This window comes from Octodon degus, unplaced genomic scaffold (assembly GCF_000260255.1).
Source record: "Octodon degus isolate 3935 unplaced genomic scaffold, OctDeg1.0 scaffold00146, whole genome shotgun sequence".
NCBI classification, from domain to species: Eukaryota; Metazoa; Chordata; class Mammalia; order Rodentia; family Octodontidae; genus Octodon; species Octodon degus.
In genome coordinates, this window is record NW_004524722.1 from 2198410 (window position 1) to 2203644 (window position 5235).

Genomic DNA, 5235 nt, shown 5'->3' on the forward strand with positions numbered 1-5235 from the left:
AAAACGTATACCAACAGCCAGGCTTGGTGTTGAACACCTACAATTCCAGCACTTGGAAGACTGAGGCAAAAGGGTCACAAGTTTAAGGCCATCCTGAACTAAACCACAAGACCCTGTCTAAAAATAATAACTCATTAATGTATATATCATCATGAATTTTAAATTCCAAGTGAATTAAAGTTATGTTTTAAGAATTTCTACCTGACCTGATAGTGCATACCAATAATCCCTGCAATTTGGAAGGTTGAGGCAGGAGGATCACAAGTTCAAGGCCAGCCTGGGACCTTACCAAGCAGAAAAGGAGATGTGGATGTTTCTTTGGTGGTACAGCACTTGTCTAGCATATGCAAGACCATAGGTTCAGTGCCCAATATAGAAAAAAGTCATTTTAAAGTTTTTTGAAGGCTCTTTGTTTAGCTCTGGTGAGAATCTGAGATTTCATCTCATCTTCAATTTGATTTTCCACTGAGGAAGCTAAGGCTCAGAGAAGGATAAATTAGCTGGAAAGACATAGCTAAGTCTCTTTGGGATGTAAATGTAGTTTAAATTTCCATGAGTGTCTTCAAAGAAATAGTAAATTTCACAAAATAAAAATTTTTATAAAAATCCTTAATTTGAAGATTCAAATGTTCTTATTCATTTTGAATGGATTTAGGAGTGGAAATTGAAACACAAGGAGACTGTGTGAGGAAAAGGGAATCAGTGCTAGAGTCAGCTCTGAGGGCCTGTGCCAAGTGCATGGTGCTCAGTAACTCAGTTCCCTCCCCCATACTCATCCTGTTCCTCCACACACATGATAATCTTGTCCTTCATCTGTCAGAAACTGGTTGAAATGCAGTGTGACATCTCTGAGGATACTATCCTAAGTGTCTGGTGCTCCAGCCCTCACTTTGGAAAAAAGAATTAGAGGGGTTTTTTGTTTGTTTGTTCTGCTTTTTGTTTGGTTAGGGTTTTGGGGGGTAGTACACACTTAGAATACCAAATAGCCACATTCATTTGAGAAAATGATACATGTGTACAACATATCTTGATCATTTTTTTACCCCTTTTTTAGGGATACAAAGTCTCTCTGTGTAGTCCATGCTGGCCTTGAACTTGCTGTGTAGCCCAGGCTGATCTAAGACTCTTTAGATTACCCTCTAGCCCGAGCCTTGGAGTGCTGTGATAAGGTGTGCATTGCCATGCCCGCGGTTATATTTGTTTAACCAGCATGTGCTGGTGACACTTCTGTGTCCTCTTGAGCACAGTGCTAGATGCCAGCAATAGAGAGACAGAGCTGCCTAGGCCCCACATTGCTAAAAAACAGTAGAAACCAACTCAGCATCGTAGTACAGCTTGACGTTTGCCTAAAGGATAACTCAGTAAGTGTTATTTTTTTTTTTTTCATTTATGTCTTTCATACAGGATCTCACTACACAGCTTGGACTTACAGTGATCCTCCTGTTTTCAGCATCCCCTGCGCTGGGGATTACAGGAGTGTGCCACTATGCCCAGACTCTGTCGCTGTCTCAGCGCACCTCAGGGTGGGGCTGGTGTGGCATACAGGACCAGGGATTGAACTCTGGTTCCTGCACTTACCAAAGCAGGCACTTAGTCCGCTGAGCTATGTTGCTGGCCCAAAATGTGCTCCGATTTTTTTTTTTTTTAAATACAGGGTCTCCTTACACAGCTCAGACTCGTAGTGATCCTCCTGTCTCAGCCTCCCTAGTGCTGGGATTACAGGCATGTGCCACCATGCTGGTTCTAGGATGGACACAGCATGCAATACTGGGGATTGAACTTGGGACCTTGCATGTGCTAGGCAGGCACTTATGCTGCTGAGCTGTCTTCCCAGCCCTCAGTAAATGTCTAGCAAGTGAGTCAGCTATTTCATAGCAAAGGTAGGACTTGAGCTGCAAGTTGAGCAATGACTGAGAATTTGTTGGTCAACAGCAAAAAAGGTAGGAAAATCGTTCTGCCCAAAGGGAACAGTACTCAAAAGCACAGGGTTGTATTTAGATTAATGTGTGTTTTCCAGTAAAAGACGGATAGGCTTCTGAAATTATTTTACTAAAAACTTGATGATTTCTAAAATTCTAATGTTTTAAAGGGTGTGAGAATCACATTCCTTAACTTCCATTGGTAGAGAGCAATGAAAGCTACCTATTCCATACTTGAAGGTTGATAGAAAAATGGATAACAAACATTTCTCTTTAGGTTTTAGTGTGGGGTGTGTGTCAGCGTGTGTCTGTACTGCTATTTTTCTTTGTCTTGTATTGATGCCTCTTTTTAAAAAAATCAAATTGAATAAGTAAGCTTTTTCAAAGCCAGGTTACAGCGCTATTTGATACTTAATTTTCTCATATTCTGCTTCAAGACAGTAACAATATTATATGCTTAATAGCCCGTTTCCATTCTTTTATATGTTTTAAATACATTTTTAATGGATAAAAGAAAAATGTTAACAGAATAACCAATTTAGAGCCAGCCAGATAGCTCAGTAAACTAACGCACCTGCTTAGGCAGATGCAAGGTGATTGAGACTGGGTGTGGCAGTGCGCACCTATAATCCCAGGGCTTGGGAGGCTGAAAACAGGAGGATCACTTTGAGTCTGATCTGTGTAATGAGACCCTGTAGACCCTTACTAAATACATAAAAAAGAATAACCACTTTAAAAAGCAATCACTGGCAGTTTCTTTACTAGAATGAGCCCTTGTAGTACTAATATCTTAAATATGAATTTCACTTTGTATTTAACATCCTGGGTTGTATTTGCCTTATATGAAATTTTCATTTGTCGAGATCTATGTTCTAGGCAGTGTCCATATGTCTTCTGTGGCCTAATTTCAGAATTCATGAAAAGGATAAATTAATTTGGATTTTGTATCATTCCTTACCCAGAGGATCTCAAAGCCACGTTTCCCAATCAGTAGCATTTGTTATCTGTCCTAATCACAGAGCCTTTCCATCTAAGTAATAGTAAACCTGGAGAGAAATCCAGTGTTTACTCACCCAACTCTTAAACACAGTGAATACTAGGCAAAAAGTTGTGCTTTTTAAAATTTGTATTTATATTTATTTATTGGAGATTGAACTCAAGGCCTTCACACTGAGCTACATTTCCAGTGCTTTTTTTTGAGGCAGAGTCTTGCTAACTTGCTAAATTTCACAGAGTAGGCTCAAACTTATGATCCATCTCTTGTTTTCCAGAATGTTGGGATTACAAATATGTGCCACCACACCCAGATTAAAAGGTGCAAATTCTGTGTGGCAATTTGGATTAGGACCCATCCATAGTCAGCACACATTTTAAACTGTTTGTTTCTGAGATTGCTGCTTAGCGAGTAAAAATTTAATTTCTCCAATAGTTACCCCCTTTCTCCTCTACTCTTTGCAAATGTATGCTCTTGAGATTTGTTTTAATCTTTCAGTGTGTTCATTCTTGCTTTTTATTCAAGATCCTAGGAATTGGGCTGGGGGCATAGCTCAATGATAGAATGCTTATTTAGCATGTGTAAGGCCCTGGGTTCAGTCCCTAATCCTGGAAGGGAATGGAAGAAAGAAATTTCCTAGGAATTATGTAGTTATTTTTAAATGAGCAGTAATTACTTTTTTTTTTTTTTTTGTAATTTAGGGGAGGGTCTAAAGGGTGTTCAGGGTCTCACTACTAGATTGGACTCATAGTGATCTGCCTGTTTACAGCCTCCCAAGAGCTGGAATTACAGGCACGCGCCACCACGCCCAGTCTCAATTGCCATCTCAGTGTGCCCTGGGGGCGGAGCCCACACAGCAGGTCCAGGGATCGAGCCCCTGGCCCCTGCACCTGCTTACAGATGCTTTAATCTGCTAAGCTATTTGGCCAGCCCTTATGACAAACTTTTTTTTTCAAGTGATTTTCAGCTGGGCCTTTAACAAATACTGTTATATTATATACTTACTGTATGCAGCTATCATACCAGAATATTTGAAATAGGACCTTGTTGTAGCCCCCAAACCTTTAGAAGAAAAGTGGCATTTTCACCAGTTTTCACATATAGGTAAGACTCAGATTAATAAAGATCATAAAGCTAATAAATGGCATACAGTGAATTCAATACTAAGTCTACCAGGTTCAAAAACCTATTTTTTCACTTCAAGTATTCCTTTTTACCTTTATACATTAGAGTCCTCTGGCTAATGCACATTTCATTTGTGTATGTCTGGGCTTAATATTTTAGTGTCTCTGATTTCTAAGGAGTTTCTTATTTATTTATTTTTTTGGTGGAATCAGGGATTGAATTCAGGCCCTTGCACTTGCCAGGCAAGCACTTATTCTACTGAGCTAGCTCCCTGACCCTCTAAGGAGTTTTAAATTTGATTGCCTAGATCTATTTGCAAAGCAAAATGTAATAATAAAGTTGCTTCTCAGATTTCTGATAACCCAATGAATGGAATAAAATATAAAATGTAAATGTAAAGTTTGATAAGATATGAAATTTGATGAGATATGAATTCTGATTACTTTTCATTTGCCATTGTATAACCTAACTGTAGCTAAAGTATCTACATAGAGAAAACAATTTTCAACACTGCCTTATCACAGTCCCCTCAAAAAATTAAAAAATTTAAACTAGTAAAAAATATTTAAAAATTTTAATCTAGTATGTCAATTTCTTCTTGCTCTGTCAAATTTGAGCTATGTAACCTTACAAATTAATTTTTTTAATTTTTTCATTATACTACTTTTTATGTAAGAAATCCTCTACACAATTCATATTTAGAAGATATTTTCCCTCATTATTTTAATAAAGTTTAGTTTTCATGATTTCTTAAGAGTTTGGAAAGGATTAAAAATAATTTAGTGGTTAATAGCTCTGATTCTGAAGTCAGACCTGTTTAGTGAAGATTATAACTTGTAATGTCTGGAAAACACTGGAAAAAATGACTTACCCTCTGCACCCTGGTTTCCTTTTCTATAAAATCCCTGTGTGGGGAGAGGAAGGGGAGTAGAAGGGACTGAAAAAATAATTAAGATGTGTTATGTACATGTGCCAGCTCCCCACAAGGAATATAATCATTATGTACTACAAATATGTTCCAGTACAATTTTTTTTAATTATAAAATGCTATGTGATCTACCTCATAAATTTGTTATAAAAAGCTATGTGAGGGCTGGGGAGATGGCTCAGTGGTCTAAAGCACCTACTTAGAACAAGCTTAGCAAAAGCATCAGGGACCGCGGTTCAATCCCCCAGCACCACATGCCAGCCAGCCCT

General features: G+C 38.3%; 1 protein-coding gene across 2 annotated transcripts in view; it reads left to right on the plus strand.

Annotated features, from left to right (window-relative positions):
- The window catches only part of Fchsd2 (FCH and double SH3 domains 2), a 350373-nt gene that overhangs the window by 275690 nt on the left and 69448 nt on the right, over positions 1 to 5235 (plus strand). The window lies entirely within an intron of this gene.